At 38.2% G+C, this 14,253-nt stretch overlaps 10 non-coding genes across 10 annotated transcripts; 6 read left to right on the top strand and 4 right to left on the bottom strand.

The window, feature by feature from the left end:
- Positions 1-980: 980 nt before the first annotated feature.
- Positions 981-1,052, top strand: TRNAA-UGC (transfer RNA alanine (anticodon UGC)). The gene has a single exon. It is a non-coding gene; the product is annotated as a tRNA-Ala (tRNA).
- Positions 1,053-2,457: 1,405 nt separating this feature from the next.
- Positions 2,458-2,529, top strand: TRNAA-CGC (transfer RNA alanine (anticodon CGC)). The gene has a single exon. It is a non-coding gene; the product is annotated as a tRNA-Ala (tRNA).
- Positions 2,530-3,941: 1,412 nt separating this feature from the next.
- TRNAA-CGC (transfer RNA alanine (anticodon CGC)) lies at positions 3,942-4,013 on the top strand. Its single transcript has one exon. It is a non-coding gene; the product is annotated as a tRNA-Ala (tRNA).
- Positions 4,014-6,463: 2,450 nt separating this feature from the next.
- TRNAN-GUU (transfer RNA asparagine (anticodon GUU)) lies at positions 6,464-6,537 on the bottom strand. The gene has a single exon. It is a non-coding gene; the product is annotated as a tRNA-Asn (tRNA).
- Positions 6,538-6,697: 160 nt separating this feature from the next.
- On the top strand, positions 6,698-6,769 carry TRNAM-CAU (transfer RNA methionine (anticodon CAU)). Its single transcript has one exon. It is a non-coding gene; the product is annotated as a tRNA-Met (tRNA).
- Positions 6,770-7,563: 794 nt separating this feature from the next.
- On the bottom strand, positions 7,564-7,637 carry TRNAN-GUU (transfer RNA asparagine (anticodon GUU)). Its single transcript has one exon. It is a non-coding gene; the product is annotated as a tRNA-Asn (tRNA).
- Positions 7,638-10,072: 2,435 nt separating this feature from the next.
- On the bottom strand, positions 10,073-10,146 carry TRNAN-GUU (transfer RNA asparagine (anticodon GUU)). Its single transcript has one exon. It is a non-coding gene; the product is annotated as a tRNA-Asn (tRNA).
- Positions 10,147-10,306: 160 nt separating this feature from the next.
- Positions 10,307-10,378, top strand: TRNAM-CAU (transfer RNA methionine (anticodon CAU)). The gene has a single exon. It is a non-coding gene; the product is annotated as a tRNA-Met (tRNA).
- A 795-nt stretch (positions 10,379-11,173) lies between these two features.
- On the bottom strand, positions 11,174-11,247 carry TRNAN-GUU (transfer RNA asparagine (anticodon GUU)). Its single transcript has one exon. It is a non-coding gene; the product is annotated as a tRNA-Asn (tRNA).
- A 1,397-nt stretch (positions 11,248-12,644) lies between these two features.
- On the top strand, positions 12,645-12,716 carry TRNAA-CGC (transfer RNA alanine (anticodon CGC)). The gene has a single exon. It is a non-coding gene; the product is annotated as a tRNA-Ala (tRNA).
- Positions 12,717-14,253: the final 1,537 nt, after the last annotated feature.

The raw sequence follows: 14,253 nt of genomic DNA, 5'->3' as shown, positions 1-14,253 counted from the left end.
CATTTGGAACAGAGGTGAAGACATGCTGAACATAGAATTTACTAAATCCTTGCACTTTCTATAAAATGGTTAACTATCATCTTCTGAAAGACAACCTACTTTTTTCTATTATTCCTAGGAGAGGGAAAATAAGAAGGCATAATGATGTCCAGCTAGAGGTGACAAGAATATACTATCTTAAAAAAACAAGGAAATGGTCAGCAAGCTAGTGAACCAATTAATTGTGGAAATCTGTAAAGTATTTTTCCAAAGTCCTCAGGACCTGTATTTCACTAATTCTTCTTGAAGATGTTATGTTTATTGGAAAAGGCAATACACCAGATAAGAGACTGAATAGGGATTTACTGAAAAGTATCATATATAGGCACGAAAGAGCTCTAAGAATGTTAAATCACAGGCGAGATTCTACAATGATTTGGGAGTATTCAACCGTTAGACTCACTAAATAATATGACAATTAAAGGATACAATGCCCAATTGTGCTTCAAGAATGGATAAATAGCATGTTCAATGTTCAGAGCTCAGGTGATTTTCAAAACCCATCGAAAGGAACTCTTCCATATTATTAGCCAAAAAGTTTCCAACATGCACTTTGGATGCTACACACCAGGTTGCAAAAGTCTTCCAGATCATTTAATATCTTTTAGAGCTGGATGATTTCCTAGCAGACTACAGGCTATCGGACAGTACTCTGCTCACCATCAACTCTGTAAATTTCCATGCCTTCCATTACAACTGCTAGGGTTTCTGATAAAAAATCCATCGCTGATGAGGAATGCTCACAAACATCCAAAGTTTGAATTGTGTCTCTACTGCCATCCTGATCACCTGCGGAAACCACAGTTTCTCTACTTACCATCAGAGTATAATGGTGCTCATCGTTCCATCCTCTTAGATTTACTTAAGATGACTGGAAAGTAGTGGCACTGGAAAAACATATAAAGATGCAATCACTCGAACACCCTTTATGCAAAACAAATAGGGATGTAGCTCAGTGGTAGAGCGCATGCTTTGCATGTATGAGGCCCCGGGTTCAATCCCCGGCATCTCCAGCTTTTATGGTTACTTTCGCAACTGAAAGTTATCTCTCCGGAAGAGCCAAGAAAATCAAACAAACCAACAGATGAATGGGAAAAAACTTGATTGATAAGGATTTTAAAGCAATTATGGAATGGCTCAGTGTTACACTGTAAAGGAAAGACTGACAGAAACAATGGGTCATTTAAAAAAAAAGAAACATGCCTGCATGCCACCCTTTCACTTTTTTGAAAACTTTCATGCTGATGCTTTGTGTTGTCACTTGTGAGATTTAGGTCCACAGTAGCATATTAACACTGGCAAATATAGTAACATCACTTCAATGTCCATGAAAGCACTCTCCTGTAATGGACAAAGCTATAATACAATCCATAGGAGAGGATGTATCTCAGTGTTTGAGCACATTCTGGAGGCCCCTAATTAGAAGCCTGATGACCTGCATTTGGAACAGAGGTGAAGACATGCTGAACATAGAATTTACTAAATCCTTGCACTTTCTATAAAATGGTTAACTATCATCTTCTGAAAGACAACCTACTTTTTTCTATTATTCCTAGGAGAGGGAAAATAAGAAGGCATAATGATGTCCAGCTAGAGGTGACAAGAATATACTATCTTAAAAAAACAAGGAAATGGTCAGCAAGCTAGTGAACCAATTAATTGTGGAAATCTGTAAAGTATTTTTCCAAAGTCCTCAGGACCTGTATTTCACTAATTCTTCTTGAAGATGTTATGTTTATTGGAAAAGGCAATACACCAGATAAGAGACTGAATAGGGATTTACTGAAAAGTATCATATATAGGCACGAAAGAGCTCTAAGAATGTTAAATCACAGGCGAGATTCTACAATGATTTGGGAGTATTCAACCGTTAGACTCACTAAATAATATGACAATTAAAGGATACAATGCCCAATTGTGCTTCAAGAATGGATAAATAGCATGTTCAATGTTCAGAGCTCAGGTGATTTTCAAAACCCATCGAAAGGAACTCTTCCATATTATTAGCCAAAAAGTTTCCAACATGCACTTTGGATGCTACACACCAGGTTGCAAAAGTCTTCCAGATCATTTAATATCTTTTAGAGCTGGATGATTTCCTAGCAGACTACAGGCTATCGGACAGTACTCTGCTCACCATCAACTGTGTAAATTTCCATGCCTTCCATTACAACTGCTAGGGTTTCTGATAAAAAATCCATCGCTGATGAGGAATGCTCACAAACATCCAAAGTTTGAATTGTGTCTCTACTGCCATCCTGATCACCTGCGGAAACCACAGTTTCTCTACTTAACATCAGAGTATAATGGTGCTCATCGTTCCATCCTCTTAGATTTACTTAAGATGACTGGAAAGTAGTGGCACTGGAAAAACATATAAAGATGCAATCACTCGAACACCCTTTATGCAAAACGAATGGGGATGTAGCTCAGTGGTAGAGCGCATGCTTCGCATGTATGAGGCCCCAGGATCAATCCCCGGCATCTCCAGCTTTTATGGTTACTTTCGCAACTGAAAGTTATCTCTCCGGAAGAGCCAAGAAAATCAAACAAACCAACAGATGAATGGGAAAAAACTTGATTGATAAGGATTTTAAAGCAATTATGGAATGGCTCAGTGTTACACTGTAAAGGAAAGACTGACTGAAACAATGGGTCATTTAAAAAAAAAGAAACATTAACATGCCTGCATGCCACCCTTTCACTTTTTTGAAAACTTTCATGCTGATGCTTTGTGTTGTCACTTGTGAGATTTAGGTCCACAGTAGCATATTAACACTGGCAAATATAGTAACATCACTTCAATGTCCATGAAAGCACTCTCCTGTAATGGACAAAGCTATAATACAATCCATAGGAGAGGATGTATCTCAGTGTTTGAGCACATTCTGGAGGCCCCTAATTAGAAGCCTGATGACCTGCATTTGGAACAGAGGTGAAGACATGCTGAACATAGAATTTACTAAATCCTTGCACTTTCTATAAAATGGTTAACTATCATCTTCTGAAAGACAACCTACCTTTTTTCCATTATTCCTAGGAGAGGGAAAATAAGAAGGCATAATGATGTCCAGCTAGAGGTGACAAGAATATACTATCTTAAAAAAACAAGGAAATGGTCAGCAAGCTAGTGAACCAATTAATTGTGGAAATCTGTAAAGTATTTTTCCAAAGTCCTCAGGACCTGTATTTCACTAATTCTTCTTGAAGATGTAATGTTTATTGGAAAAGGCAATACACCAGATAAGAGACTGAATAGGGATTTACTGAAAAGTATCATATATAGGCACGAAAGAGCTCAAAGAATGTTAAATCACAGGCGAGATTCTACAATGATTTGGGAGTATTCAACCGTTAGACTCACTAAATAATATGACAATTAAAGGATACAATGCCCAATTGTGCTTCAAGAATGGATAAATAGCATGTTCAATGTTCAGAGCTCAGGTGATTTTCAAAACCCATCGAAAGGAACTCTTCCATATTATTAGCCAAAAAGTTTCCAAAATGCACTTTGGATGCTACACACCAGGTTGCAAAAGTCTTCCAGATCATTTAATATCTTTTAGAGCTGGATGATTTCCTAGCAGACTACAGGCTATCGGACAGTACTCTGCTCACCATCAACTGTGTAAATTTCCATGCCTTCCATTACAACTGCTAGGGTTTCTGATAAAAAATCCATCGCTGATGAGGAATGCTCACAAACATCCAAAGTTTGAATTGTGTCTCTACTGCCATCCTGATCACCTGCGGAAACCACAGTTTCTCTACTTACCATCAGAGTATAATGGTGCTCATCGTTCCATCCTCTTAGATTTACTTAAGATGACTGGAAAGTAGTGGCACTGGAAAAACATATAAAGATGCAATCACTCGAACACCCTTTATGCATAACGAATGGGGATGTAGCTCAGTGGTAGAGCGCATGCTTCGCATGTATGAGGCCCCGGGTTCAATCCCCGGCATCTCCAGCTTTTATGGTTACTTTCGCAACTGAAAGTTATCTCTCCGGAAGAGCCAAGAAAATCAAACAAACCAACAGATGAATGGGAAAAAACTTGATTGTTAAGGATTTTAAAGCAATTATGGAATGGCTCAGTGTTACACTGTAAAGGAAAGACTGACAGAAACAATGGGTCATTTAAAAAAAAAGAAACATTAACATGCCTGCATGCCACCCTTTCACTTTTTTGAAAACTTTCATGCTGATGCTTTGTGTTGTCACTTGTGAGATTTAGGTCCACAGTAGCATATTAACACTGGCAAATATAGTAACATCACTTCAATGTCCATGAAAGCACTCTCCTGTAATGGACAAAGCTATAATACAATCCATAGGAGAGGATGTATCTCAGTGTTTGAGCACATTCTGGAGGCCCCTAATTAGCAGCCTGATGACCTGCATTTGGAACAGAGGTGAAGACATGCTGAACATAGAATTTACTAAATCCTTGCACTTTCTATAAAATGGTTAACTATCATCTTCTGAAAGACAACCTACCTTTTTTCCATTATTCCTAGGAGAGGGAAAATAAGAAGGCATAATGATGTCCAGCTAGAGGTGACAAGAATATACTATCTTAAAAAAACAAGGAAATGGTCAGCAAGCTAGTGAACCAATTAATTGTGGAAATCTGTAAAGTATTTTTCCAAAGTCCTCAGGACCTGTATTTCACTAATTCTTCTTGAAGATGTTATGTTTATTGGAAAAGGCAATACACCAGATAAGAGACTGAATAGGGATTTACTGAAAAGTATCATATATAGGCACGAAAGAGCTCTAAGAATGTTAAATCACAGGCGAGATTCTACAATGATTTGGGAGTATTCAACCGTTAGACTCACTAAATAATATGACAATTAAAGGATACAATGCCCAATTGTGCTTCAAGAATGGATAAATAGCATGTTCAATGTTCAGAGCTCAGGTGATTTTCAAAACCCATCGAAAGGAACTCTTCCATATTATTAGCCAAAAAGTTTCCAAAATGCACTTTGGATGCTACACACCAGGTTGCAAAAGTCTTCCAGATCATTTAATATCTTTTAGAGCTGGATGATTTCCTAGCAGACTACAGGCTATCGGACAGTACTCTGCTCACCATCAACTCTGTAAATTTCCATGCCTTCCATTACAACTGCTAGGGTTTCTGATAAAAAATCCATCACTGATGAGGAATGCTCACAAACATCCAAAGTTTGAATTGTGTCTCTACTGCCATCCTGATCACCTGCGGAAACCACAGTTTCTCTACTTACCATCAGAGTATAATGGTGCTCATCGTTCCATCCTCTTAGATTTACTTAAGATGACTGGAAAGTAGTGGCACTGGAAAAACATATAAAGATGCAATCACTCGAACACCCTTTATGCAAAACGAATGGGGATGTAGCTCAGTGGTAGAGCGCATGCTTTGCATGTATGAGGCCCCGGGTTCAATCTCCAGCTTTTATGGTTACTTTCGCTACTGTTCTTTATCTGCCAACCAACAAAAATAAATATTGGTTCTTTCCTGGGTTGCCTCAAACCTTCAGGAGTCAACAAACATTGCATGACTAGCAGAGTGGCGCAGCGGAAGCGTGCTGGGCCCATAACCCAGAGGTCGATGGATCGAAACCATTCTCTGCTACTTGCTCTTTCTTCATTATCTAAGGCAATCCTAAATTGGTAAACTTGTGGTAGAAACTTTGTTTCTTTTCTGTTTAGTTAAAGAAAAAAGTCAATTACAATCTCAGCTCATTTTAACAGAATGCTGCTGCCAGTCTTTATGTCAAAATCAACATACTTTCTTTTCTTTACCCTAACAGTGCTCTGGTTACATAGGTAAAAATCGACCTTGCCCATAGCAAAACAATGCAGGTTTCCAAAATGATAAATCTAGTTCACATATTCATGGTGAAATGGGACAATGATGGAGTCCAAAAAATTTTCACACTTAAAAAAAAAAAAAAAAAAGCGGAGGGACACTTGGATAGCTGAAATGGTGTAGAGCAGTTTATTTTTCTTCCTGTGAACTTGTTTTTTCTAGGGAGACACTATACTCAGGAAACATTTAGCTGCCATTGCATATGGAATTGGTTTTTGGCAACAATACAAGAATAAATGCTTGTGCACAGGCTTTATTCATGGACTTGGCTTCGTAGGACACTTTTTAGAAAGTCCGTTTTGGTAGCGTAACTACAAGGTAGGAACAGGGAGAGCAATTTTAATACTAATTTGGTTTCCACAGTCTGTCCAATATATTTACCTCTGCAACCAGTTGCTAAATTGGATTTCCAAAGTATGAAGTTGAGTAAAACTGTCTAGAACAAACTAAACTCACCATTGATAGGCATGAAGGTAATTGGATCAGAGGCAACCCACACCTCAAGAGGATGGATTAGATGATGTCTAAAAATTGATATGAAAACCAGTCATCTACGTCCCTGGGTGGGCTTGAACCACCAACCTTTCGGTTAACAGCCAAACACGCTAACCAATTGCACCACAGAGACAACTTGCAGCGTGTGTTCATGACATGGGCTGAAATGCATTATTCCGGACAAATTTCATGACATTTCATTACTGTTCTTTATCTGCCAACCAACAAAAATAAATATTGGTTCTTTCCTGGGTTGCCTCAAACCTTCAGGAGTCAACTAACATTGCATGACTAGCAGAGTGGCGCAGCGGAAGCGTGCTGGGCCCATAACCCAGAGGTCGATGGATCGAAACCATCCTCTGCTACTTGCTCTTTCTTCATTATCTAAGGCAATCCTAAATTGGTAAACTTGTGGTAGAAACTTTGTTTCTTTTCTGTTTAGTTAAAGAAAAAAGTCAATTACAATCTCAGCTCATTTTAACAGAATGCTGCTGCCAGTCTTTATGTCAAAATCAACATACTTTCTTTTCTTTACCCTAACAGTGCTCTGGTTACATAGGTAAAAATCGACCTTGCCCATAGCAAAACAATGCAGGTTTCCAAAATGATAAATCTAGTTCACATATTCATGGTGAAATGGGACAATGATGGAGTCCAAAAAATTTTCACACTTAAAAAAAAAAAAAAAAAAAAAGCGGAGGGACACTTGGATAGCTGAAATGGTGTAGAGCAGTTTATTTTTCTTCCTGTGAACTTGTTTTTTCTAGGGAGACACTATACTCAGGAAACATTTAGCTGCCATTGCATATGGAATTGGTTTTTGGCAACAATACAAGAATAAATGCTTGTGCACAGGCTTTATTCATGGACTTGGCTTCGTAGGACACTTTTTAGAAAGTCCGTTTTGGTAGCGTAACTACAAGGTAGGAACAGGGAGAGCAATTTTAATACTAATTTGGTTTCCACAGTCTGTCCAATATATTTACCTCTGCAACCAGTTGCTAAATTGGATTTCCAAAGTATGAAGTTGAGTAAAACTGTCTAGAACAAACTAAACTCACCATTGATAGGCATGAAGGTAATTGGATCAGAGGCAACCCACACCTCAAGAGGATGGATTAGATGATGTCTAAAAATTGATATGAAAACCAGTCATCTACGTCCCTGGGTGGGCTTGAACCACCAACCTTTCGGTTAACAGCCGAACACGCTAACCAATTGCACCACAGAGACAACTTGCAGCGTGTGTTATCTCTCCAGAAGAGCCAAGAAAATCAAACAAACCAACAGATGAATGGGAAAAAACTTGATTGATAAGGATTTTAAAGCAATTATGGAATGGCTCAGTGTTACACTGTAAAGGAAAGACTGACAGAAACAATAGGTCATTTAAAAAAAAAGAAACATTAACATGCCTGCATGCCACCCTTTCACTTTTTGAAAACTTTCATGCTGATGCTTTGTGTTGTCACTTGTGAGATTTAGGTCCACAGTAGCATATTAACACTGGCAAATATAGTAACATCACTTCAATGTCCATGAAAACACTCTCCTGTAATGGACAAAGCTATAATACAATCCATAGGAGAGGATGTATATCAGTGTTTGAGCACATTCTGGAGGCCCCTAATTAGAAGCCTGATGACCTGCATTTGGAACAGAGGTGAAGACATGCTGAACATAGAATTTACTAAATCCTTGCACTTTCTATAAAATGGTTAACTATCATCTTCTGAAAGACAACCTACCTTTTTTCCATTATTCCTAGGAGAGGGAAAATAAGAAGGCATAATGATGTCCAGCTAGAGGTGACAAGAATATACTATCTTAAAAAAACAAGGAAATGGTCAGCAAGCTAGTGAACCAATTAATTGTGGAAATCTGTAAAGTATTTTTCCAAAGTCCTCAGGACCTGTATTTCACTAATTCTTCTTGAAGATGTTATGTTTATTGGAAAAGGCAATACACCAGATAAGAGACTGAATAGGGATTTACTGGAAAGGATCATATATAGGCACGAAAGAGCTCTAAGAATGTTAAATCACAGGCGAGATTCTACAATGATTTGGGAGTATTCAACCGTTAGACTCACTAAATAATATGACAATTAAAGGATACAATGCCCAATTGTGCTTCAAGAATGGATAAATAGCATGTTCAATGTTCAGAGCTCAGGTGATTTTCAAAACCCATCGAAAGGAACTCTTCCATATTATTAGCCAAAAAGTTTCCAAAATGCACTTTGGATGCTACACACCAGGTTGCAAAAGTCTTCCAGATCATTTAATATCTTTTAGAGCTGGATGATTTCCTAGCAGACTACAGGCTATCGGACAGTACTCTGCTCACCATCAACTCTGTAAATTTCCATGCCTTCCATTACAACTGCTAGGGTTTCTGATAAAAAATCCATCGCTGATGAGGAATGCTCACAAACATCCAAAGTTTGAATTGTGTCTCTACTGCCATCCTGATCACCTGCGGAAACCACAGTTTCTCTACTTACCATCAGAGTATAATGGTGCTCATCGTTCCATCCTCTTAGATTTACTTAAGATGACTGGAAAGTAGTGGCACTGGAAAAACATATAAAGATGCAATCACTCGAACACCCTTTATGCAAAACGAATGGGGATGTAGCTCAGTGGTAGAGCGCATGCTTTGCATGTATGAGGCCCCGGGTTCAATCTCCAGCTTTTATGGTTACTTTCGCTACTGTTCTTTATCTGCCAACCAACAAAAATAAATATTGGTTCTTTCCTGGGTTGCCTCAAACCTTCAGGAGTCAACAAACATTGCATGACTAGCAGAGTGGCGCAGCGGAAGCGTGCTGGGCCCATAACCCAGAGGTCGATGGATCGAAACCATTCTCTGCTACTTGCTCTTTCTTCATTATCTAAGGCAATCCTAAATTGGTAAACTTGTGGTAGAAACTTTGTTTCTTTTCTGTTTAGTTAAAGAAAAAAGTCAATTACAATCTCAGCTCATTTTAACAGAATGCTGCTGCCAGTCTTTATGTCAAAATCAACATACTTTCTTTTCTTTACCCTAACAGTGCTCTGGTTACATAGGTAAAAATCGACCTTGCCCATAGCAAAACAATGCAGGTTTCCAAAATGATAAATCTAGTTCACATATTCATGGTGAAATGGGACAATGATGGAGTCCAAAAAATTTTCACACTTAAAAAAAAAAAAAAAAAAGCGGAGGGACACTTGGATAGCTGAAATGGTGTAGAGCAGTTTATTTTTCTTCCTGTGAACTTGTTTTTTCTAGGGAGACACTATACTCAGGAAACATTTAGCTGCCATTGCATATGGAATTGGTTTTTGGCAACAATACAAGAATAAATGCTTGTGCACAGGCTTTATTCATGGACTTGGCTTCGTAGGACACTTTTTAGAAAGTCCGTTTTGGTAGCGTAACTACAAGGTAGGAACAGGGAGAGCAATTTTAATACTAATTTGGTTTCCACAGTCTGTCCAATATATTTACCTCTGCAACCAGTTGCTAAATTGGATTTCCAAAGTATGAAGTTGAGTAAAACTGTCTAGAACAAACTAAACTCACCATTGATAGGCATGAAGGTAATTGGATCAGAGGCAACCCACACCTCAAGAGGATGGATTAGATGATGTCTAAAAATTGATATGAAAACCAGTCATCTACGTCCCTGGGTGGGCTTGAACCACCAACCTTTCGGTTAACAGCCAAACACGCTAACCAATTGCACCACAGAGACAACTTGCAGCGTGTGTTCATGACATGGGCTGAAATGCATTATTCCGGACAAATTTCATGACATTTCATTACTGTTCTTTATCTGCCAACCAACAAAAATAAATATTGGTTCTTTCCTGGGTTGCCTCAAACCTTCAGGAGTCAACTAACATTGCATGACTAGCAGAGTGGCGCAGCGGAAGCGTGCTGGGCCCATAACCCAGAGGTCGATGGATCGAAACCATCCTCTGCTACTTGCTCTTTCTTCATTATCTAAGGCAATCCTAAATTGGTAAACTTGTGGTAGAAACTTTGTTTCTTTTCTGTTTAGTTAAAGAAAAAAGTCAATTACAATCTCAGCTCATTTTAACAGAATGCTGCTGCCAGTCTTTATGTCAAAATCAACATACTTTCTTTTCTTTACCCTAACAGTGCTCTGGTTACATAGGTAAAAATCGACCTTGCCCATAGCAAAACAATGCAGGTTTCCAAAATGATAAATCTAGTTCACATATTCATGGTGAAATGGGACAATGATGGAGTCCAAAAAATTTTCACACTTAAAAAAAAAAAAAAAAAAAAAAGCGGAGGGACACTTGGATAGCTGAAATGGTGTAGAGCAGTTTATTTTTCTTCCTGTGAACTTGTTTTTTCTAGGGAGACACTATACTCAGGAAACATTTAGCTGCCATTGCATATGGAATTGGTTTTTGGCAACAATACAAGAATAAATGCTTGTGCACAGGCTTTATTCATGGACTTGGCTTCGTAGGACACTTTTTAGAAAGTCCGTTTTGGTAGCGTAACTACAAGGTAGGAACAGGGAGAGCAATTTTAATACTAATTTGGTTTCCACAGTCTGTCCAATATATTTACCTCTGCAACCAGTTGCTAAATTGGATTTCCAAAGTATGAAGTTGAGTAAAACTGTCTAGAACAAACTAAACTCACCATTGATAGGCATGAAGGTAATTGGATCAGAGGCAACCCACACCTCAAGAGGATGGATTAGATGATGTCTAAAAATTGATATGAAAACCAGTCATCTACGTCCCTGGGTGGGCTTGAACCACCAACCTTTCGGTTAACAGCCGAACACGCTAACCAATTGCACCACAGAGACAACTTGCAGCGTGTGTTATCTCTCCAGAAGAGCCAAGAAAATCAAACAAACCAACAGATGAATGGGAAAAAACTTGATTGATAAGGATTTTAAAGCAATTATGGAATGGCTCAGTGTTACACTGTAAAGGAAAGACTGACAGAAACAATAGGTCATTTAAAAAAAAAGAAACATTAACATGCCTGCATGCCACCCTTTCACTTTTTGAAAACTTTCATGCTGATGCTTTGTGTTGTCACTTGTGAGATTTAGGTCCACAGTAGCATATTAACACTGGCAAATATAGTAACATCACTTCAATGTCCATGAAAACACTCTCCTGTAATGGACAAAGCTATAATACAATCCATAGGAGAGGATGTATATCAGTGTTTGAGCACATTCTGGAGGCCCCTAATTAGAAGCCTGATGACCTGCATTTGGAACAGAGGTGAAGACATGCTGAACATAGAATTTACTAAATCCTTGCACTTTCTATAAAATGGTTAACTATCATCTTCTGAAAGACAACCTACCTTTTTTCCATTATTCCTAGGAGAGGGAAAATAAGAAGGCATAATGATGTCCAGCTAGAGGTGACAAGAATATACTATCTTAAAAAAACAAGGAAATGGTCAGCAAGCTAGTGAACCAATTAATTGTGGAAATCTGTAAAGTATTTTTCCAAAGTCCTCAGGACCTGTATTTCACTAATTCTTCTTGAAGATGTTATGTTTATTGGAAAAGGCAATACACCAGATAAGAGACTGAATAGGGATTTACTGGAAAGGATCATATATAGGCACGAAAGAGCTCTAAGAATGTTAAATCACAGGCGAGATTCTACAATGATTTGGGAGTATTCAACCGTTAGACTCACTAAATAATATGACAATTAAAGGATACAATGCCCAATTGTGCTTCAAGAATTGATAAATAAAATGTTCAAAGTACAGAGCTCAGGTGATTTTCAAAACCCATCGAAAGGAACTCTTCCATATTATTAGCGAAAAAGTTTCCAAAATGCACTTTGGATGCTACACACCAGGTTGCAAAAGTCTTTCAGATCATTTAATATCTTTTAGAGCTGGATGATTTCCTAGCAGACTACAGGCTATCGGACAGTACTCTGCTCACCATCAACTGTGAAAATTTCCATGCCTTCCATTACAACTGCTAGGGTTTCTGATAAAAAATCCATCGCTGATGAGGAATGCTCACAAACATCCAAAGTTTGAATTGTGTCTCTACTGCCATCCTGATCACCTGTGGAAACCACAGTTTCTCTACTTACCATCAGAGTATAATGGTGCTCATCGTTCCATCCTCTTAGATTTACTTAAGATGACTGGAAAGTAGTGGCACTGGAAAACCATATAAAGATGCAATCACTCGAACACTCTTCATGCAAAACAAATGGGGATGTAGCTCAGTGGTAGAGCGCATGCTTCGCATGTATGAGGCCCCGGGTTCAATCCCCGGCATCTCCAGCTTTTATGGTTACTTTCGCAACTGAAAGTTATCTCTCCGGAAGAGCCAAGAAAATCAAACAAACCAACAGATGAATGGGAAAAAACTTGATTGATAAGGATTTTAAAGCAATTATGGAATGGCTCAGTGTTACACTGTAAAGGAAAGACTGACAGAAACAATGGGTCATTTAAAATAAAAGAAACATTAACATGCCTGCACACCACCCTTTCACTTTTTTGAAAACTTTCATGCTGATGCTTTGTGTTGTCACTTGTGAGATTTAGGTCCACAGTAGCATATTAACACTGGCAAATATAGTAACATCACTTCAATGTCCATGAAAGCACTCTCCTGTAATGGACAAAGCTATAATACAATCCATAGGAGAGGATGTATATCAGTGTTTGAGCACATTCTGGAGGCCCCTAATTAGAAGCCTGATGACCTGCATTTGGAACAGAGGTGAAGACATGCTGAACATAGAATTTACTAAATCCTTGCACTTTCTATAAAATGGTTAACTATCATCTTCTGAAAGACAACCTACCTTTTTTCCATTATTCCTAGGAGAGGGAAAATAAGAAGGCATAATGATGTCCAGCTAGAGGTGACAAGAATATACTATCTTAAAAAAACAAGGAAATGGTCAGCAAGCTAGTGAACCAATTAATTGTGGAAATCTGTAAAGTATTTTTCCAAAGTCCTCAGGACCTGTATTTCACTAATTCTTCTTGAAGATGTTATGTTTATTGGAAAAGGCAATACACCAGATAAGAGACTGAATAGGGATTTACTGAAAAGTATCATATATAGGCACGAAAGAGCTCTAAGAATGTTAAATCACAGGCGAGATTCTACAATGATTTGGGAGTATTCAACCGTTAGACTCACTAAATAATATGACAATTAAAGGATACAATGCCCAATTGTGCTTCAAGAATGGATAAATAGCATGTTCAATGTTCAGAGCTCAGGTGATTTTCAAAACCCATCGAAAGGAACTCTTCCATATTATTAGCCAAAAAGTTTCCAACATGCACTTTGGATGCTACACACCAGGTTGCAAAAGTCTTCCAGATCATTTAATATCTTTTAGAAAATCAAACAAACCAACAGATGAATGGGAAAAAACTTGATTGATAAGGATTTTAAAGCAATTATGGAATGGCTCAGTGTTACACTGTAAAAGAAAGACTGACAGAAACATTGGGTCATTTAAAAAAAAAAAGAAACATTAACTTGCCTGCACGCCACCCTTTCACTTTTTTGAAAACTTTCATGCTGATGCTTTGTGTTGTCACTTGTGAGATTTAGGTCCACAGTAGCATATTAACACTGGCAAATATAGTAACATCACTTCAATGTCCATGAAAGCACTCTCCTGTAATGGACAAAGCTATAATACAATCCATAGGAGAGGATGTATATCAGTGTTTGAGCACATTCTGGAGGCCCCTAATTAGAAGCCTGATGACCTGCATTTGGAACAGAGGTGAAGACATGCTGAACATAGAATTTACTAAATCCTTGCACTTTCTATAAAATGGTTAACTA

The sequence above is a fragment of the Mixophyes fleayi genome, chromosome 3, assembly GCF_038048845.1.
Source record: "Mixophyes fleayi isolate aMixFle1 chromosome 3, aMixFle1.hap1, whole genome shotgun sequence".
Lineage (NCBI taxonomy): Eukaryota > Metazoa > Chordata > Amphibia > Anura > Limnodynastidae > Mixophyes > Mixophyes fleayi.
Note: the sequence above shows the minus strand (reverse complement) of the source record. Positions and strands in the feature narration are given on the sequence as shown.